Raw genomic sequence first — 23,513 nt, forward strand, 5'->3', positions numbered from 1 at the left:
AGTAGTATGAGAAAAGAGATTGAAGAGGAAGAATTTGTTAAAGCTTTTAGGATATTATTCCAGATACAATTATAAACTAGGGAATGGTTTAGCATAAAACAAGGACATAACCTAAATGTGTTTTTAAAAGATCACTGCCTGTTAAGATTAGAAGGAATGGAGAAGAACAGAGTAGAACTGGGGAATCCATTTTGGAGACCAGATGAGTTGATCATGTGAAACAATGGTGGCTTGGAATAGCTGGCCTTGGAGATTGAGAGAAGTGCAATTATTTGTGTTGGATTTGCAGAGAAACTCTATCAGTACATCATATCTGTTCATTTTACCATATGTCTTCAATAAAACATTGGAATAAGAAAAATAAATTATGGGCACAGAAATTGGAAACTAAGGAATCTGAAAAAATTATTTGCAGATGGCATAGAGACCCCAAAAAGCCTACAGAAAAATTAGAAATAATGTGAGATTTAGGAAGGTGTTTAAGCAATATTTAATTTTAAAATGAATAGAGGAGGTGAATACAGGATAGAAGTGATGTCTAGAAAGTGGAGGAGCACCACTTTAAAAGATGAAAAGAAGAGAGAAAAAAAGAGGGAAAAGGGGGAGAAAAAGAGAAGAAAGGAAAGAAGCAAAACCAAAACCTGTTATACTCCAAGTAATTGAACAAGAGGGATAGAAAGTTGTGGCTGGAAGAGGTTAGTGTTATTGAATTGGTGTTATTGATGAGATACAGTTCCTGATCCAGGTGTGACTTGGCAGTGGGTGTTGATGTGGACGTGGAGAAGTCACAGAAGAGGAGGCATTGAAGGAATTGAATGACTGGTTGATGGTTCACCTAAGCTTGTGTTGAAATGACTCAGGATGGTGGCAGGAGTGGGGATGGAGGAAGCCTGAGCCAAGCAGTTATTTTTTCATGAATGAGGGAAAGTAGATAATACTATGGGAGGCCGGAAGGGGCGGTGGTATGAGCAGATGGTTGATTTTTGGAGGATCAGAAGTTTAACAAAAGCAAGAGGAAATCATGTGCTGGGTACTGGGAATGGCAATAATGGGTACAGAGGATGGTTAGGTGTGTTCTCCATTGGAGAGGACTGCAGAAGACATGTTATACTAAGGGGACACTTATGGCTCAGTTATAGCAATAAATTAAAATGATTATTCAGAGAAGATGATAAAAGTAGAGGCAAGTTTCTAACTTTAGATTGGAATTTCAAGGAGCACCTGGCCAGTGTTTGTGCTAAGTAGATGCTCAATGCATATTGATTGGTTGAATTAATACACAACCAACTAATGACAAATGTGGTAGGAAAAACCCCTATCATATCATGCCTGTAACCCAACCTGATTTGCAAGCTACCACAAAACACTCTGTTTGATTCAGATACTTCAGTTTTGTTTTCTTTGTTTTAAAACTCCATTTGAGCATCATGAAGATGTTCAACTCTCAGTCAGAGAAATACGTCCTCCTTGGAGTTCTTTATTCCTACAACAGGAGGGTTGTAGTCAAAGAGGGTAAATTTCTTCCTCATTATCTTATAATTGTTATTCTGATCACAAGGTTCAGTCTGATTCTCCTGTTTTTGTCAAACTGAACATGTCAAGAGCCTTTAACTGGCATGTCCATACTCATAGTCTTCCAGACTTACCTAGTTCTTTTAATTTCCTTTACTGGTACTCTTAAGTGCTCTTTAGAAACACATTTTTGAAGTTGTATCTTAGTCTTCAGACTTAGTAATATATCTTGTTTCCCCACATGTCATAGTGTATAGCATTTCAAATGCCCTCAATAATAGCTACCACTACTTATAAATCCACCAATGCAGTGTATTTTCCTGAGGGGAGAAATGACCATCTGACCTTGATGAATCTTGGCTTTACCTTGGGGTAGCATCTCATCAAACCAGTAATTAATTTTTATTTATTATAAATAGATTTTATTGATTGATTTGAGAGAGAGGGCACATGCACGCATGTATGAGATGGGGGTGAGGATCAGAGGGAGAGGGACAAGCAGACTCCACACTGAATGAAAAGCACAAAACAGGGCTCAGGATCTCATGACCCTGAGATCACGACTTGAGCCAAAATCAAAAGTTGGACTCTTAACCAACTGAGCCACTCAGATACCCCACTTTGCCTTTTTCTTTAAAAGATATCTACTGTGTGTAGAATTCTAGTTTGAGGGACCCCGGGGTGGCTCAGTTGGTTAAATGTCTGCTTGTGGCTCAGGTCATGATCCTGAGGTCCTGGGATCAAGCCCTGAATTGAGCTCCCTGCTCAGTGGCAGCCTTCTTCTTCTTCTTCTCCCCCTGCCTTTCCCCCCTATTCATGTTCTCTCTCTCTCTCTCTCTCTCTTGCGTTCTCTCTCTCAAATAAATAAACAAAAGCTTAATAAATTCTAATTTGACAGTTTGGGGAAGTTCTTTAAATATATTGCTTGCATTATTCCCTATGAGAAATCTGTTGTCACCTTATATTTATTCTTCTCTATATAATATGTCTTCTTTGGCTGTTGATCAACAAATTGTTTTTGTCAGTGGTCTTGGGAAATTTATTTATAATTCTCCCCATTTTTCTTGTGTTTGGAGTTCATTTAGTTTATTTGCTCTATGGCTTATTTTATCAAATTTGGAAAATTTGGGGCCATTTTTCTTAACTATCCTCTAACCCCTTGCAGACTCCAATTACACATATATTAGGCCACTTGGGGTTTTATCATATCTCTGATGTTCTGTTCAATGTGAGGGTAAGTCTTTTCTCTTTCTGTGTCTTTTTGGATAATGTAAATTACTAAATCTTCAAGTTTACTGGTATTCTTTCTTCCACAATATCTAATCTGCCATTGATACCATCCATTGAATTTTTCCTTTTCTTTTTTTTCCAAAGATTTTATTTATTTATTCATGAGAGACACACAGGGAGAGGCAGAGACATAGGCAGAGAGAGAACCTGAGGCAGGATTCAATCCCAGGGCCCCAGGATCACAACCTGAGCCAAAGGCAGATGCTCAACCACTGAGCCACCCAGATACCCCATCCCCTGAATTTTTCATCTCCAATATTGTAGTTTTAATTTCTAGAAGTGTGATTTTGGTCTTTTAAAATGTCTTCCATATTCAATCATCCTCTAACTTCTGAATATATCAAGGACAGTTACTTATAGTGGTTTCTTGTTTACTTGTTCTATCCTTTGCTCATATATGGGGCTTTCTCAATTGAGTCTTTTTTCTCTTCATTATGGGTCATATTTTCCTGCTGCTTTGCATTCCTAGTAATTTTTTTTTTCTGGATGCCAACGATTGTGAATTGTATCTTCTTGTATGCTAGATACTTTTTTATCCCTATAAGTATCCTTGATCTTTGTTCTAGGACAAGGTTAAATTACTTGGAAACAATTTGATCCCTTTAAATCTTGTGAGGTATACCAGGCAGGACCAGAGCAGTGTTTACTCCAGTGCTAATTTTGGCCCATTACTGAGGCAAAATCCTTCCAAGTACTCTACATAATATCCCTGAATCAGGAGGTTTTCCACTCTGGATTGTGAGAACTGGAACTACATCCAGTCCTGTGTGACTTAAGAGAGTTTTTCCTGTAATATTTTCAAGTGTTCTTCTGTGGTTTTCAGTAGTTCCCTCCATGCGTGAACAGATCAGTACTCAGCTGGAGACTCAAGGGGTCCCTCCGCACATCTCGAGAGTTTTCTTTCTGAAGTTCTCCCCTCTCTGTTAGTCTGCCTGGATTCCCTAAAAGTTTCACTTTGTCTCCTCAACATAGAGATTCTTGGGCTCCATCTGAGTCCTTCCTCCCTGCATTGAGTGTTGGAAACTCTCTCCAGGAAGTAATGGAACCATCGTAAGACTCACTTCATGCCTCTCAGGAATTTTCATCCATTTTTTTTTCCCACCTGGTACACAATATCTTGAAAACTGTTGTTTCATGAATATTGCCTGGTTTGGGGTTTGTTTCAATCACAAGATATGGTACAATAAGAAATACATTTGGTCTTTGTCTTAGTGCTTGGCACAGGATTCCTAAAATCTTTGGAATTTCCTCCAAAGGAGCCCATTATGATATAAGATTGTTATTCATAATGGGCTCCTTTCATCACATATGAGTTTATGCTAATGAGGTTACATAAGCTGGGGCCCCTAGAGAGCCTCAGAGACAGCTGATCACCAAAAAGATCAAGTAATTAGAGCGTTGGAACTTTCAACCCCACCTCCATTGACCTCCAGAGAGGAGGGAGCCTGGAAATTGAGCTCTATTAAAACTCATACAAGAAATTCAGATGGTTTCCAGGTTAGTGAACATGTTGACTGGCTGGAAGGGTGGCATGCCACTGCCCCCTTACAGCCCCCCCCCCCCCCCCATATACTATGTTCTATGCATCTCATCCATTTAGCTATTCCTGAATTGTAGCCTTCATAATAAAGCATAAGTAAACATAAGTACAATATTTTCCTGAGTTCTCTGAGCCATTCTAGCAAATGGCTAGCAAATGCCCACTGAAGGAGTAGGCAGTCACAGGAGTTCCTGGTTTATGATTGGTCAGTCAGAAGTACTGGTGGTTGGAGATTTGTGACTCATGTCTGAAGTGGGGGCAGTCTTGTGGGATGAGGCCTTAGACCTATGGAGTCTGATGGTGACTCCAAGTATTTAGAGCCAGAATTAAATTAAATCACAGGACCCAGCTGCTATCAGAAAGAACCTGCAGAGCAGAGTAAGTCTTGTCCCTATTAATTCATCTGTGGTGGAAGTCAAAATTTCCATTTTCAAAAATGTAAATAAATAAAATATTAAATTGGTATGTAATCAACAGGCCCACTGAGTGTTAAAAGGATGTACCCACACCACAGAAGCAGAAATAGGATTTCTGGACAACTTAAACATAAGTACAGTGAAAAACCTAAACAAAATCGTATGGTATTCGAGTAAACTTAGTAAATTACCCATCCTTTCAAGTTAGGAAAAACTAAACAAGAAAATAGCATGCAATATAAAGATGAAAATGTATTCTTGAGGAATATATATATAATTTAAAAATTTAGTAGCCAAAATTAAAATATTTTTAAATGTGTGAAATTAATTTTAATAATGTCTTAACTAACTCAATATAATCTAAATATTATTTCAACATATCCGTATAAAAATTATTAAGGAGATATTTTATATTATTTCTATGGAGACTTTGAACTGACTTATATTTTACACTTAGAGCACATCTCAGTTAAAGATCTGCCACATTTTAGTTTCTCAGTAGTTATTTGTGGCTAGTGGTTAAAGGCTAGAGAGGCTAGAGAGGAACTTAATGAGATGATGAAATTAAAAAGAAAAAGTAAGAAAGTTTTAAAAATGAGATGAAACAACATCACAAAGATTAAGGGGGAATCTATATTGGTGCCCAACCTGTATCCCATCAGCCTTGCCCCCTATACATTTATAGGGTCCTATAAATGTTGTGGTCCTGTGAATATCTTTGACACTGCCTGCGGTCATTTTTCTGACCAAAGCAGTGTGCTCAGCCCACATTCAGAGCAAGTGAGAAGTGTCAGAATGTTAATGTGCCCAAGAAAAAGCCTACAACCAGTGACAGACAAGAAGTTGGTGGACAAATACTCCAGCTTCTTTTCCTTCAGTTGGGCTTACTCTGAGACATGTTCTACAGTGTCTCAAAGAGTTTCTCAGTGGATTTTAGTTCTAGCTGCCCACAGTAATTACTTGCTTGATAACACTTTTTGGATTCCTTCCCTTTCATATCTTACTCCCCTACTCCTTTGTTAGTGTTTCTTGGAATTGCCTCTCAAATAAATTATTTGCACTCATATTCTTGGATCTGCTTCTGGGGAATGCAAATCATTACACACAGTTTAGGAACACATCAGGAGCCCAAACAACTCCCCTATAATGCCATTTAAAAAAAAGTGAAAACAGTGAAGAGCAGAACAGATGCCATGTAAAATCAATTATTGGTAACAGGAAAAAGGCTTGATAATCACAGAGTCTAGATTTTTTTTAAAAAAGACAAAGCAATTTAAAGAGTAGATATTTAAAGGACAGAGACTAATTAGAATAAAGGTAATTGGGGCTTTGGAATTAGAGAAACTAACAAATGGATCAGACATTGTACCTAAAAACTAGTAGAAGAGAATTTTCCTAATTAGAGGAAGGAATTAACCTAGGACATCTTGTTCTTGGAAAAGGGTTTGCATGTGTGTAGCTCAACTGAGATATATCCTAATGGCTTTTGCATTTCACTGATTAAGACAAAGTTCTTTACATATCTAGGTGAATACTAATTATATACCAGAAGGAAAAAAAAAAACCAAACAGGGTAGCCTCAGACTTCTCTAAGAATTACTCAATGTCTGTAAAGTGCTAAGGAAAAGGAGGTAAGATCCAAAAACGTTTTTCTCAGTCAAGCTGATATTCAAATATAAAGGCAAGAAATAGACACATAGACAATCTCAATGATAAACCCAGGACAAAGGTACCTGGGTGGCTCAGTCAATTGAATGTCTCACTCTTGATTTTGGTTCAGGTCATGTTCTCAGGGTCATGAGATTGACCCCATATCCAGTGGGGTCAGGGAGTCTGTTTGAGATTCTCTCTCTCCCTCTGTTCCTGCTGCCCCCCACATGTGCATGCACTAAATAAATAACTCAATCTCAAATAAATAGACCTAATAACTAAATCTTCTCAAATAAATAACTAAGTCTTCTTAAAAAACAAAATACAAAAAAATCCCCAAACCCAGGACCAACATGACCTTATTGAAAAAACAGGAGAAATCAAATAACCAAGAAATCAAATAACCAAGTAAAATAACTGGTGATAAAGATTCAGCTCATTTAAATATAAAATTAAAAAGAAACAATTATGGAAAATGGTTACAGAATATAAGTGTTATAAACCTTGACAATGTAAAAAAAAAAAGGTAACATTATCAGATTAAAGCATGGAGGGGTAGCAAGGGAAGTGGAAAGAGGATTTTTTATTGAAGTTCGATTATCTTAAGTCCCAATAGTTCATTTTTGTTTTTGTTTCCCTTGCTTTCATAGATGTATCTTGCAAGAAGTTGCTGTGGCCAAGTTCAAAAAGGGTGTTGCCTATGTTCTCCTCTAGGATTTTGATTGATTCTTGTCTCACATTTAGATCTTTCATCCATTTTGAGTTTATCTTTGTGTATGGTGTAGAGAATGGTCTAGTTTCATTCTTCTGCATGATTTTATTTATTTATTCATGAGAGACACACAGGGAGAGGCAGAGACATAGGCAGAGGGAGAGAAGGCTCCCTGCTGGGAGCCTGATGCAGGACTTGAACCCAGGACCCCAGGATCACAACCTGAGCTGAAGACACATGCTCAACCACTGAGCCACCTAGGTGCTCTGGAAGAGGTTTATTTGTGATCATTTTTTTGATATTCTTCTGCAACTGGAACTCAATAGACGCAGTCTGAAAGTTGTTAAAATCAAGAAATGGAGAGTTGATAATAGTCAGTGAAGTTACAATGATTGCAAACAACAACAACCCACAAAACAGATTATAAACTTCAAAATTATTCAAAGAAACACACATACATGCCTATAAAACTACTTACAGAAACAACTATACATTTGGCAGTTGGTAGTAATAGAAAACTTAAGGAAAAATGGAATAATAATTACTAAACATATATCTTATACTAATACATATAAAGAAGAATAAGTTCACCCAATACAAAAAACTACAGAATAGAGAAAGGAAAAAAACTCACAAAATCTGACCATACATTTATTTAGAAGACTGAAATATAGTATGTTTGCAAAATTAGGTGATTCTTCATAACAAACATACAAAAACCAGATAAACCACAGGCTAGTATAGTAATAAAATGTTTTTGAAAAGAAAAAGGGACGAACACACAATATTAGAAGTGGAAAAGGAAACATAGCTATTGATATAGGGAAATTAAAAGGTTCTAAAAACACATTTGAAAATATAAGTGAAAAATATTGGATAGCAGCAGATAAAGAAATCTGAACAGACAAGTAACAGCAGAGCAATTCAAAGTTACAGAAGAGTTTCCTCCTTAAAATCTCCAGGCTTACATGGCTCCACTGTCAATTCTTTAAAAAATTTTAAGACACAAGTAAGTTGGATAGAATTTAAACTGTTCCAAACACCAAAAAAGAGAGATCCTTCAAATCATATTTATAAAGAAAGTCTAAGAAAGTCTTTTAACATGAAAACCTGACAGGAGGGATGCCTGGGTGGCTCAGTGTTTGAGCATCTGCCTTCAGCTCAGGGTATGATCCTGGAGTCCCTGTATCGAGTTCCACATCGGGCTCTCTGCATGGACCCTACTTCTCCCTCTGCCTATTTCTCTTCTCTTTCTCTCTCTCTCTGTGCCTCTTATGAATAAATGAATAAAATCTTAAAAAAAAAAAAACCTGACAGGATAGGGCCAACCGACTTAACAACATTTATGTGAAAATCCTAATAAAACAATGGAAATTGTAGTTCATCAGTATTTTAAAAAATACGTCATTAATAATTGGGTTCCTCACAACCCAATTACAAGCACTGGTGAGGATGTGGAAAAAAAAAGAACCTTCAGGCACTGTTGGTGGGAATGCAAATTGGTAAAGCCATGGTGGGAAATAGTATGGAGGTTCCTCAAAAACTTAAAAATAGAATTACCATATGATTCAGTAATTCTGCTGCTGGGTATTTACCCAAAGGAAGCAGAAATGCTAATTCAGAAAGCTGTATAAACCTTTGTGTTTATTGCAGTGTTGTTTACCACAGCCAGGATGTGGAAGCAAATCCAATGTCCATCCGTCCATCCACAGATGAATGGATAAAGAAGATGTGATATATATATGTATATATTCAGTGGAATTTTACTCAACCACATCAAAGAACAGGATCTTGCCATTTGCAACATGGATAGATCTAGAGGCTATAATGCTAAGTAAAATAAATCAGAGAAAGAGAAATACCATATGATTTTATTCATATGTGGAATTTAAGAAACAAAACAAACGAACAAACTAAAAGAGAGACAAACAAAAAACCAGTCTATTAAATACAGAGAACAAACTGGTGGTTGCTAGAGGGGAAGTGGTTGGAGGGATGGGTGAAATAGATGAAGAGGATCATGAGTACCCTTATTATGATGAGCACTGGGAAATGTATAGAATTGTTGAATCATTTTATTGTACACTTGAAACTAATATAACAATGTATGTTAATTTAAAACCTTGGGCTTCCTTCCTAGACTGCAAGGGTGAGTCAATATTAGGAAAACTACGAATATATTCTATCTCATTAGTAGCCCAAAGGGGGAAATGTATATAATTACTCTAATAATGTAGAAAAAATTTGACAAAGTCCAACATCTAACATGATCACAAAAATAGAGAACAAATTAAGAATAGATGACAACAGCAGAATACACATGTTTGTCAAGTGGATATGGAGCATTCTCCAGGATTAACCATATGTTAAGTTATAATAAGTCTTAGTAAATTTTAAAAGATTGAAAGAATACAAAGTATCTTTTCTGATCACAGTGAAATGAAACTAGAAAGCAATAACAAAAGGGAGACTGGAAAATTCACAAATATGTGGAAGTTAAACAACATGTTCTTGAACCACCAGTGGGTCGAAGAAGAAATCACAAGGGATATTAGAAAAGACTTTGAGCTAAATAAAAACAAAACACCACATACCAAAACTTACAGAATGCAGCAAAAGCAGTGCTAAGAGAGAAAGCTATCACTATAAATGCAGACATTGAAAATGGTCTGTGCTGGAAAGTGTTCCATGTCCACTTGAGAAAAATATGTGTTCTGCTGTTGTTGGATTGAGCGTTCCTTGTATGTTTTATGTATATGTAGTGTTCTGTATAGACAAGAACCATCCATCCACTCGTCATCCATCCATGCTCCCACACCACCCCTCCATTTTTCTAGCTATCTTACTATGGGACCTGTATACCTTTAGCCCTTAGCCTGGAAAATTGCACCCCTATACATTGACATGGATGATATCTCCTTATCACTCAGATCTATGCTCAGATATAACCTCAGAGAAGTTTTCTCTGACCACAGTGTCTGAAACTGCACCCCACCTCACCACATCCCGAGTCAGTCTGTATCTTGCTTCTTGGTCTGTTTTCTTCACAGTACTGTTATCACAATCTGAAATTAATAGGATTTATTTGGTTCTTGTTCTCCATCTCTCCCAGTAGAATGTAAGCTCAATAAAAGAGACTTTTCTCATTTACAGCAAGAGCATAATATTATTTGATGAATATGTAATTATTAACATTTATTAAATAGTACCTACTTTTTGGGGCACCTGGATGGCTCAGTGGTTGAGCATCTGCCTTTGGCTCAGGTCATGATCCTGGGGTCCTGGGATCAAGTCCCATGTCCTGGGATGGAGCCTGCTTCTCCCTCTGCCTATGTCTCTGCCTCTCTCTGTATGTCTCTCAGGAATAAATAAATAAAATCTTTAAAAAAAAATTTCAGTTTCCTGAGTTTTAGGTCTACAAATAGAAAAGGATCATTCTTGTGAGACATTATCATTTCCTCAGTGTACTTTTTAAGTTCTGTTCTTCCTTCTCATCCATCACTTCCACTTTCCCCCATCATAAAAATTGCAGTTGTCTTTATAGAGCAGTAAAAATGTGCCAATGTGCTAAATACTCCACATGTTACATAATCTGACAACAACCCTACAAAAATATTACTATTATTGTTATTACTATTATCATTATTATTGTTAGGATCTCAGTTCACAGAAATGATTGAACATAACCCTGGCTCCTTCATGACTTGTGTTTGTTTAGTTATTTAATTATTGACTTTTAATAATGTAATAAACACCTGTGATCCCACCACCTGAAATGAAATCTAGGACCATAACATATGTCGCATGCATACTCTTCATCAGCCTGTTCTCCTGACTCTTCCTACCTTACATCGTGGAAAAGTAGGTATTGTTTTCCAGCATTTCACAGATGAGAAATCTGAGACTTGGGAAGGTTCAGATTTTTTTTTTTTAGATTACCCAGCTAGTAAATGGACCATTTGAGATCCAGATTGAGGTGTGTCTAACTCTGACACCTAGCCTCTAAACTGCCCATGTAGTATCCTAACTATCTGTCTACAAGATGGCAGAGAAGTGGTGTTCAATGAAATAAAGTAGATACTGGCACCCAAATCATACAAGACACAGTAGCCACCTAATAGTACACTGGCTCATCCTCAGCAAACCTCTCTAGTTTGCTCATAGCTCAGCTGTCTCATGGCCAGGCATACTCCAGTTGGTTCAGGTTTCAAAAACCAAACTGAAAGGAGATATAATTAAGGGCAGCACTATATAAACGGCTTAGGTTTGGAAGAAATTTTTTTTCTAAATGACCACCTATTGCACATGGTACTTTGAAAAATTGTAATTTCAGCAGAAAAGCTTTACTTGCATACTATAAAAAGAACCTTCTTTTGGTCTTCAACTGATAGTGGCTAATGTGTTATAGAATATATATAGATTTATTCTTGGATGTCTTATCCTGCTAGTATATTGAATTACAAATGAGAACACACACACACACACACACACACACACACACACACACACACACTTTCCTCCTGTAATAGAAATGCAAAGTTAAAGACAAAGACTAACTACTGTGGCCTTAAGGAACCCCATAGAACAGCATGTGCTCAGATATCCAAGAGAATGTCAATAGAGCAGAAAGGTGCATCCACTGGACATCACAGGGGTTTATTCTCAGATAATTTTTTTAATTTAATAGAGAAGAATGTAAATCAGAATACCGGAAAGTTGCAGAATAATTGATCCTTAACGATAGATTTTAAACAAGAAAGAGACCATGAATAATGGTGGCAAAGGTGTGTGATAAATGAGGAAGTTGTTATTATAACATAGGGAGAAAAAGGTTTCCATTAATAATGCCAAGTGTGTGAAGTGCTAAGGTCAGGATATTAGATTATCAAGTCTTCACTGTGACCATTGTGGAATAAATAAGATTTTTGTAAATAATTTATTGAACTGTATTTCCAACCTCATAAGAAAAATAATGTTACCCAAACAAAGCATGTCAGCAACTTATCTGAGATACTTTACCTAATTCCCAGTTGTAATTAGGTGGGGATTTTAGGTTTATTTGCACTCATCAACTTAATCACATCCAGTACTTAGAAAACAAGACAAATTGCTCAAAATTATGGCTCATGCATTCTGTTTGTGTTGTTTTCACCATACCTAGGCTAGAAAGCAACCACGTAGTATATTTACTACCTGTTCTAAAACTTGAGCATTGGTTAATACGATTTTCTTGTTTCAGTGATACAAATTCCTATTTCTCCCTGGATTTTAGTTAGTTGAATTGACTGCCTATGGGATCCACATGCTCAGTAATTTCAAACTTCTTCATGATATTTTTGTCGCTGAATTAAAGAATGCTCAAAGTAAAATTCCCCTGCTTAGTTCCAAAGTGGGTTCTGCTTTGCTTCAAATGGAAAGATTCTCTTTGAGCAGATATGGATCTGATGGAGTGCTGAGCAGATATTATTGATTGAGCACTTCCTAAATATTATACACAGGGCCAGGCAGAAAGCGCAAGCCTGGAAGAAAAGAGATCTATTTCCTACTCTCAGGCTTAAGTGGAGCTTAGGGTCTATACTCTGCCTTTTTAATCATGGTTTCTGCTCTGACCTACATAACACATTTTCAACCCTTCCAAGGCTGGCATGTAACTAGTACCATTCCAGATGCTTAGAGAAGTTACTTTATGACTTATAGTGGAGGCCCTAGGGCATTGGGAACTCATTCCCCCTCTTTTTTTTTTTTGAGATTTTATTTATTCATGAGAGACACAGAGAGAAGAGAGGCAGAGACATAGGCAGAGAGAAAAGCAGACTCCCTGGAGGGAGCCTGATGCAGGACTCCATCCCAGGACCCCAGGATCACGCCCTGAGCCAAAGGCAGATGCTCAACCACTGAGCCACCCAGGTGTCCCCTCATTCTCTTTCTTAACCTAGTTAAGAAGGGCTGGTGGATTTGAGTGGGAGGGGTGGTGAGATAAGTATTAAATAAATATACATGTAATGTATATGTATACATGTATACATGTAATAAGTAATAATTGTGAAAAGACATTGTGAGAGACTTTGCCCATGGGTAGACCCTTGGTCTGTGGTGAGGTAAAGTAGCCTTCCATTCAGACAAGTTTTCTTATTAAACTCTTTAATTTTTTAAATTTAATAACAATTTTCTGACTATACATAAGTAATACATTTTATAGAAATATTGAAAAAACTTAAAAATATAAAGAAGAAAAATTGTCACCCTTTGTGGGTAGTCAGTTCTTCACTCTCTTTGCTCACAGCATTCTCTTTTGGTTTTATTTTGGAATGACTTTTTCCTTCTGCTACCTCCTAGATCATGTAAAGACTATTCAAGTTTTTTCCAAATGGTTTTTTGTGATTTCATTTTTCTCTTGCTTTTAACTCTTTAACTCAGCCAATTCCATTTTTCTACAAGTAGGGAGTTGTTCCATCCCTATTTATTGATCATTTTTTCCTCACTAATTTGCAATGCTTCCTTTATATTGTAATATTCATATATATATATATATATTCATACACACACACACACACACACACACATATATGTGCATCTGTTCCTGAACACATTTTTTTCCGTTGAAACAATTTTCCTGTATAACATCATTTTTACTAGGATAGCTTTGGCCTACATTTTGATAACTGATTATACTTACCCCAAATGTTCCCAGGTATTTACTCTTCCAGTTGAACTTTAGAATCAATCTAATAGGAGCACCTGGGTGGCTCAGATGGTTAAGTGCCTGATTCTTGGTTTTGGCTCAGGTCATGATTTCAGGGTCATGAGATCGAGCCCTGCCTCAGGCTCCATGCTGTGGGAGCCTGTTTAAGATTCCTTTTCTCCCTCTCCCTCTGCCCCTCCTTACCTAAAAACAAAGAATCAATCTAACAACTAAAAAACTCCAGCAGAATTTTGATTCCATTGTACCAAATTTACGTGTTAATATGGGGAACACTAGCAAACTTCCATTTTAAGTTTTCTGATATGGCAATAGCAATATTTTGCAAAGCATTCTAGTGTTTTTATGTTGTTCAAGAAAATTTTAGAGTTATTGTCTCATAGATCTTATATATATATTATCAAATTTATTGCTAGGTATTTTTGAAACATTTCTTATTTTGAATAGGATCTACTTTTATTTTTTTAAAGATTTATTTATTTGAGAGAGAGAGAGAGAGTGCAAGCAAGTGGGGGAGGGGCAGAAGGGGAAAGAGAGACCCTAGAACAGGATCTCTCTGCTGAGCGCAGAGCCTGATGGGGGCTCAATCCTAGGAGCCTGAGATCATGACCGGAGCTAAAACCAAAAGTCGGATGCTTAACTGACTGAACCACCCAGGCATCCCTAAATAGGATCTACTTTTAATTGCATAGTCACTTACCAACATCTGTTGTTTCCTGTGTTGTTAATTTTAGCCATTCTGACAGGTGTGAGGTGGTATCTCATGGTTTTCATTTGTATTTCCCTGGTGATGAATGATGCTGAGCATTTTTTCATGTATCTGTTAGCCATTTGTGTGTCTTCTTTGGGAAAATTTCTGTTCATGTCTTCTGCCCATTTCTTAACTGGACTGTTTGTTTTTGGGGTGTTAAGTTTGATAAGTTCCTTGTGGATTTTTAGATACCAAACCTTTATTAGATATGTCATATGCAAGTATCTTCTCCCATTCTGTAGGCTTTTAGTTTTGTTGATTGTTTCCTTTGCTATGTAGAAGCTTCTTATCTTGATGAAGTCCCAATAGTTCATTTTTGCTTTTGTTTCCCTTGCCTCTGGAGACCACTCCAGTAACAAGCTGCTATGTCCAGTGTCAAAGAAGTTGCTGTGTTCTCCTCTAGGAATTTGACGGTTTCCTATCCGTCATTTAGGTCTTTCATCCATTTTTATTTTATTTTTGTATATGGTGTAAAAAGTGATCCAGTTTCATTCTTTGGCATGTAGCTGTCCAGTTGTGGAGAATGGGCAACCCTTACACTGTTGGTGGGAATGCAAACTATGCAGCCACTGTGGAAAACAGTATGGAGATTCCTCAGAAAGTTATAAACAAAACTACCCTATGATCCAGCAATTGAACTACTAGATATTTACCTAAAGGATAGAAAAATACTGATTTGAAGGGGCACATACACCCTGATGTTGATAGCAGCGTTATCAACAACAGCCAACTTGTGGAAAGAGGCCAAATATCCATCGATTGATAAATAAAGAAGACACACAATATTTCTCAGCCATCAAAAAGAATGAAATCTTGCCATTTTTCAATGATGTGGATGGAGCTAGAGTTTATAATACTAAGTGAAATAATTTGGTTAGAGAATGACAAATACCATATGATCTTACTCATACATGCAATTTAAGAAATAAAATTTCCTTTTTCAAAAATTTATTTATTCATAGAGACACAGCTAGAGAGAGAGGCAGAGACACAGGCAGAGGAAGAAGCAGGCACCATGCAGGGAGCCCGATGTGTGACTCGATCCCGGGCATCCAGGATCACGCCCTGGGCTGCAGGCGGTGCTAAACCGCTACGCCACCGGGGCTGTCCAGAAATAAAATTTCTTGAATTTCTTGATGAGCGTAGGTAAAGAAAGGGGAAAAAAGAGAGAGAGAGGTAAATCATAAGAGACTATTAACTATAGAGAACGAACTAAGGGTTGATGGAGGGAGGTGGGTGAAGGATGGGCTAAATGAATGATGAATATTAAAGAGGACATTTGTTGTGATGAGCATTGGGAGTTGTATGTATGTGGTGAATCATTGAATCCTACTCCTGAAACCAATATTACACTATATGTTAACTAGCTAGAATTTAGTTTTTAAAAAATATTTATTTATTTATTTTAGAGAGAGAGAGCGAGAGCACACCAATGAGGAAGCAGGGGGAAGGGTGGAGGGAGAGGGAGAAAAGTAGACTCCCTGCTGAGTGTGGAGCTGGACGTGGGGCTTGATCTCATGACCATGAGATCATGACTGGAGCTGAAATCAAGAGTCAGATGCTTAACAACTGAGCCATTAGGTACCCAAACTAACTAGAATTTAAATAAAAACTTGAAACAAAATTAATTAATTATTACATAGTCACTGGTTGGCTTCTGTATATTTATCTTATATTTTGCTAAACTTTCAGATTAATTCAAATTATTTTTCAATTGATTGTTTTGGATTTTCTAGGTGGCTAACAATGTCATAAGAATAATGATATTTTCATCTCTTCCTTCCCAATGTTTATAGTCCTGTGATTTTTGTTTTAGAATAATATCACCTATGATTCTGGAACAATGTTAAATGGAAAAGACATAGTAAGAGTTCATGTATTTTTCTTACACTTAATGGGAGTGCTTGCAGGATATGCAGTTAGTTTCTAGATTTTTTTTTTTTTTTTTTGTAACTGACAAGTAGTCTTTTTCATGCTAGGGAAGATTCCTTCAATTCTAAATATACATAGCTTTTGTGTGTGTGCTAGTCTTACATATGTCTTTGTGTATATAGTATCAGTGTTATTCTAACCTCATATAACATACTAGAAAACTTTTCACCTTTAGCTACGCTCTGGAATAGTATTAAGAATTCTTAAAGGTCTGTTTGTTAAAGATTTTCTTTATTTCATCAATGAAACAATGTGATATAGGTGGCTTGTTTTGAAAGTCATATCTATAACAACCTTCAGCTTTCTATACTTGGTTTAGCCTGCTTTCTATATTTGGTGTAACCTGGTTTTCTGTCACCTTTGGAATCAATTTTGACAACTTATATTTTCCTTGAAGTCATCTCTGTGATTTCTTGTCATAAATTGCCACATAGGATTCTTTATATTTTATATATATATATATGTACACACAGCGGAATATTATTCTGCCATAAAAATTATATAATCATAGTTATAATATAATTATAATATATTATATATACATTATATATAATAATATATATATATTATTATATATTATAATTATATATTATATATATAATATATATATATATAGTGGAGTATTATTCCGCCATAAAAAATAAGATCTTGCCATTTGCATTCACATGGATGGATCTAGAGGGTATAATGCTAAGTGAAATAAGTCAGGCAGACAAAGACAAATACTGTATGATTTCATTCATGTGTGGAATTTAAGAAACAAAATAAATAAACAAAAAAAAGGAGATTAAAAAAAACCACAAACTCTTAGCTGTAGAGAATAAACTGATAATTACCAGAGGAGGGTTGGGTAGGAATTAGGAGAAATAGGTGAAAGGGGTTAAGAGCACACTTACTGCAATGAATACTGAGTAACATATAGTGTTGTTGAATCACTATACTGTATACCTGAAATTAACATAACATTGTATGCTAACTATACTAAAATTAAAATTTTAAAAATAAAATGGGGTTAAACTAAAAAAATTATTGGATTAAAGTATACCTAATTAATATCAAGGATTTGCTACATTGACCAATAGTGATAAAAAGTTTTTTTTTATTATAAATTTATTTTTTATTGGTGTTCAATTTGCCAAAATATAGAATAACACCCAGTGCTCATTCTGTCAAGTGCCTACCTCAGTGCCCGTCACCCAGTCACCCCCACCCCCTGCCCACCTCTTCCACCACCCCTAGTTCGTTTCCCAGAGTTAGGAGTCTTTCATGTTCTGTCTCCCTTTCTGATATTTCCCATTCATTTTTTCTCCTTTCCCCTTTATTCCCTTTCACTATTTTTTATATTGCCCAAATGAATGAGACCACATAATGTTTGTCCTTCTCCGATTGACTTATTTCACTCAGCATAATACCCTCCAGTTCCATCCACGTCGAAGCAAATGGATAAAAAGTTTTCTTGAGAGTAGCTTGTAAAGGGCCTAAAATTCTGGGTTAGGAAGTTTGGAATTTATTTTTTCAGTCAGTAATGTAGTTGAAGTTTTATAAGTAAAAGATGGACACATTCTCAGCTGAGGCAGGAAATCTGAGGCAATATGTCAGAAATCACAAAAAAGAAGACCATAAGCCAAATGGCCAAGAGGTTACTGAATAGCATAGTCCAGAAGGAGGAGAAATTAGGGTGTTATATTCCAATGGTGACATAGTCACGAGGTAGTTTGGAAAATGCCCTGAGTATATGACCTTCTTCTGGGGGTGGATGTGAACAGAGTATAATGGAAAACTTGTAATATCTGGCTGAGGAGAAGAAGGAAAAAAAAGAGGGAACAAGTCCAGGGAGACCAAAAGAAGAGTAGAGCTGTCCCCAGGTTAGGCAAAATTGGTCTTTTGCCTAGAGCTAGTTCTCAGTCTAACTGAAGACTGATGGGGAAATAAAACATACTTTACTCAGCTTAACACAAATTTGTAATATTTTCTACTTCTACGATTCCAATGTTAACAAACTCAATTCTAAAGAAGGAAGCTCCTGTAGAAAAATATATCTTTTCTCTATTTACTTCCCTTAGATTTAGCGGGTGCCACAGAGGAAGAAAAAAATTATTTAAAATTTTTTTTTAACATTTTACATAGGCTCCACACCCAATGTGAGGCTTGAACTTATGACCCTGACAGCAAGAGATGCATACTCTACCAACTGAGTTGGCCAGGTACCCCAAAACTATTATTTAAAAAAGCATATATACCTGAAGGAGTAGAAAACTTATGTCTACACAAAAACCTGCACACTGCTATTTGTAATAGTCTTATTCATAATTGCCAAAACTTGGAGGAAACCAATATATCCTCCAGTAGGTGAATGGATAAATAAACTATGATAAATCCAGACAGTGAAATGTTATTCGGCTCTAGAAAGCAGTGAGCTATCAGGGGTGTTTGTGTGGCTCAATTGGTTAAGCATTGGACTCCAGATTTCGGCTCAGGTCATGATCTCAGGCTCTTGAAAACCAGCTCTACATTGGGCTCCATGCCGGGCATGAAGTCTTAATTTTTGTATTGTTTTGTTCTTCCTTCCCTAAGTTATTTTTTATTAACTCTTCTTATGTTCCTTCTTTTTTTTTTAATTTTTAAAATTTATTTACCTATGATAGTCACAGAGAGAGAGAGAGAGAGAGAGAGAGGCAGAGACACAGGCAGAGGGAGAAGCAGGCTCCACGCACTGGGAGCCCGATGTGGGATTCGATCCCGGGTCTCCAGGATCGCGCCCTGGGCCAAAGGCAGGTGCCAAACCGCTGCACCACCCAGGGATCCCTCTTATGTTCCTTCTTATTCTATTTTTCCCTCTACTTGTTTGGAAATAATATGCTTCTGTGTATATTCTTTTAGTAGTTACTTCAGATGTTTCTTTTTTTTTTTTTTTACCTATATTTAACTCTACAAAATCTGAAGTTAATATCTTTACCTCATTCTGTAAAGATGCTTCAAATGTGGTTACTACTTCCCATATCATAATCCATTATTGGCCTATATTTCAACTCTAGTATATTTTCCTCTCAACAAATTAAATATTATGTTATGGTTATGTACATTCCATATTTAGTTTGCTTTGCCCATATATTTCCAAATATCTTTCTTCATTAGTCTTTGCTGTATCTTGCATTTTCTGCCTTCAGTCATTTTTCATTTAAGTTATGTCCTTTAGAATTTCATTTAGTGAGGATGTTTTGATGTTAAACCTTTTTAGTTTTTGTCATTCTAACAATGTCTTTATTTTGCTCTATTTAGTGATATTTCATGATTCAATGGGTGACTGGCCATGAAGCCAATTTTAAAAGGCAAATATAAAGTTAAAAAGACAACACACCCCCAGATTACATGGTACAGCATTTGTTTTTATTTATTTATTTTTTAAAGATTTTATTTATTCATAAGAGAGAGAGAGACATACACACTGAGCAGGGAGCTGAATGTGGAGCTTGATCCCAGAACCCTGGGATCATGACCTGAGTTGAAGGCAGATGTTTAACCAACAGAGCCACCCAGGTGCCCTGGTACGGAATTTATTTATAGCAAGAGAGGAAGAGGGAGTGTACAAACTCCAGCCCTTGCAATGCTTCCATCCACTGTGACCAGCCCACTCAGGCAATGTAGCTGTGCACATTCAACCTCACACTGCAGTGGATGGACCCCACACCTCACCTTGGGGTCTACAATACAGAAAGCGGGAGCATGCCTAAGTGTGCATCAAGCCCAGAACATGGAAAGATATTCTTCCACAAGATGTTAAGCCCAGCAGAGGCCATGAACACTCTTTCTCAGTAAGGACATGTTCTTGGCCCAAGGTCACTCTAGCGTGGCCAAGGAGGGGATGAGTTGTTCATGATTGCCTTTCCTTGCAATTTCTCTGCAGTTGAAATCAGTTTTGCTATGTATAGAATTCTAGATTGACAGCTTTTCCCCTCAGTACACTGATATTTCATGCTTTTTTTTGGTTCCCATTACTGCTGTTGAAAAGTTAGGTGTGAATCTATGTATCATTCCTCTGAAGATGATCAGTCTTATTTCTCTGGCTGCTTCTAAGATTTGTTTTTTTCTTTGTCTTTGGAGTTCTGGAGATTCACAGAGATTTGTCTATGGGTGGATTTCTTTATTGTTGTCCTATTAGGGATTCATTAGGCTTTCTTGATCTGAGGACTGGTGTCTTTCCTCACTTCTGATAAACTCTCAGCCATTATCCTTTAACATATTTCTTCCACTTTTTCTCTATTGCATCTTTCTGGGCTCTGATAAAATGTTTGTGAGTCATTCTTATTCTATTTTCCATGTATTTGAGACTTCTTTATATTCCATGTCTCTTAAATCTCTCTTTTGTATTTTCCATGTCTTTGTTTTCATGGAATGCATTTTAACTGACTTATTCAGATATAATTTCAAGTTGACTGATTTTTCTCCTTGACTATAGGCTTAACCCACTGAGTTGTAATATTCACTTCTTATGTTTATTTTGTTTTATTATTTTTTAAGTAGGCTCCACACCCAATGTGGGGCTTGAACTTACGACCCCAAGAACAAGAGTCACTGACTCTACTGACTGAGCCAACCAGGTGCCCCTTCACTTATTATATATTTAATTTCTAGAAGTTGTATGGTTCTTTTTCAGATCTTCTTGGTCTTATTTTATAGCCTTCTTACCTCCAGGGTGTGTTTTTTCAAATATCCCAAGCATCTCTTCCTTTCTTAGCAGACACTGACTGGTGTTCCATACTTTTAATTCAATTTTGACATTGTCTACCTAGAAAGTAGTATCAGATGCCATAGATTAAGGGCTCAGACCCACAAGGCTCCCTGACTTTAGATAGCAATTACAAGTTTATCTTTCACTTATGCTTCTAACTAAGCAGCTATCAATCAAGGTTCTCACAATCCCTCCTTGGGTGGTTTATTTTATTTCATTTTATTTTATTTTATTTTAGATTTTATTTATTTATTCATGAGAGACACACAAGAGAGAGAGAGGCAGAGACACAGGTAGAGGGAAAAGCAGGCCCCATGCAGGGAGCCTGACATGGGACTCGATCCGGGGTCTCCAGGCTCATGCCCTGGGCTGAAGGTGGCACTAAACCGCTGAGTCACCCGGGCTACCCCCCCTCCTCGGGTTTTGAATAATTTGCTAGAGTATGTCATAGAATTCAGGAAACCAGTTTACTTACTAGATTAACCATTTATTACACAGGGTATTAAAAGACACAACAGTCAGATGAAGAGGGATGCCTGGATGGCTCAATGGTTGAGCATCTGCCTTCAGTTCAGGTCATGATCCTGGGGTCCTGGGATCGAATCCCACATCCCGCTCCCCTTAGGGAGCCTGCTTCTCTCTGCTTGGGTCTCTGCTTCTCTCTCTGTGTCTCTCACAAATAAATAAAATCTTTAAAAAAACAGATGAAAAGATACGTGAAGTTCAAAAGAGTCCAGAACACAGAAGCTTCTGTCCCCATGGAGTTTGGGGTGCACCACCATTCCAACACATGAATAGATTCAGATTTGCCAACCTGGAAGCTCTCCAAATCTTTTACTTTTGGATTTTTATGGAGGCTTCATGACATAGGCATGATTGATTAAATAATTGGCCATTGGTGATTGATCTCAATCTCTAGCCTTTCTTCCCTCTCCAGAGGTCTGGGGGTAACGTCAAAAGCTCCAACCCTCTAATTACCTGATTGGTTTCCCTGGCAACCAGCTTTCATTCTTAGGGGCTTTCCAAAAGTCTCCTCATTAGCATAAACTCATGTGTCATTGAAAGGGACTTGATATAAATAGTAAGACACCTTTATGGCTCCTACCAGTTAAGAAATTCCAAGAAATTTAGGAGTTATGTACCAGAAATGGGGATGAGGGCCATATAATATATATATATATTATAAATCACGATATCATCCCACCACTTGTGTTAAGTTTCTATTTTATTTCTTTAAACACTCTATGCCTGATATTCTGCTTCTGAAAATATGAATGGCTAGAGTCTGAGTGGGTTAGATATTTAAAATTTAAATTCTGCTTGTTTTTCATCACAATGTCCTGTTTCCTTATGTTTTAACATTTTTAAAAACTGTTACTTCCCTTGCTTTCATTTTCTGAATTAAGATTCCCCCCTCCCAATTTAAACCTATCTTAGATTTACAGAAAAATCAACTGCAAAGTACAAGAGCTCCCAAATCATCCTTTACCCCCTACGCTAGTTCCCTTATGATTAACGTCTAGCATTCATGTATTGTATTTGCTGCAATTAATAGGCCAATATTGATACATTATTATTAACTAAAGTCCATAGTTTCGTTAGGGTTCACTCCATATATACATTCTCTAAGTTTCGATGAATGTATAATGACACAGATCCACCATTACATTATCATACAGAATTGTCTCACTGACCCAAAATTCCCTGTGCCTTTTTTCTTTTTCTTTTCTTTTCTTTTCTTTTTTTTTTTTTGCATTTCAACCAGTAATGAATGAGAATTGTTGTTGCTCTATAACCATGAGAATGTTTCGGATTTGAGCCATTCCGACAGATATGTAATGGTATTTCACAGCTGTTTTAATCAACACAGCACAGTTTTGATAAAAAGAATAGACAAATAGACCAACAGAACAGAATAAAGAACCTAGAAATAGGGGTGCCTTGGTGGCTCAGTTAAGTCTTGAAAGTCAGGTAGTATCAATCCTCCAAATTTCTACATTTCCTTCAATATTCTATTAGCTATTCTGGGTTGGATTTTGTACATAGACAGTCATATCATTGCAAACACAGTTTGCACAGTCTCAAATGGTGTACTTTTTTTTCTTGCCTCATGATATTACTAGGACTTCTGGTACAATTTTTATTTTTTTATTATTTTTTATAATAAATTTATTTTTTATTGGTGTTCAATTTGCCAACATACAGAATAACACCCAGTGCTCATCCCGTCAAGTGCCCCCCTCAGTGCCCATCACCCATTCACCCCCACCCCCTGCCCTCC

General features: G+C 36.8%; 1 long non-coding RNA gene across 1 annotated transcript in view; it reads left to right on the plus strand.

Moving 5' to 3' along the window:
* Positions 1-4,131: 4,131 nt before the first annotated feature.
* The window catches only part of LOC111091332, a 116,297-nt gene continuing 96,915 nt past the window's right edge, over positions 4,132-23,513 (plus strand). The window contains exon 1 of the long non-coding RNA XR_005355185.1: positions 4,132-4,299. This is a non-coding gene — a long non-coding RNA (uncharacterized LOC111091332). The remainder of the gene's footprint in view (positions 4,300-23,513) is intronic.

Source organism: Canis lupus, chromosome 2 (assembly GCF_011100685.1).
Source record: "Canis lupus familiaris isolate Mischka breed German Shepherd chromosome 2, alternate assembly UU_Cfam_GSD_1.0, whole genome shotgun sequence".
NCBI lineage: Eukaryota > Metazoa > Chordata > Mammalia > Carnivora > Canidae > Canis > Canis lupus.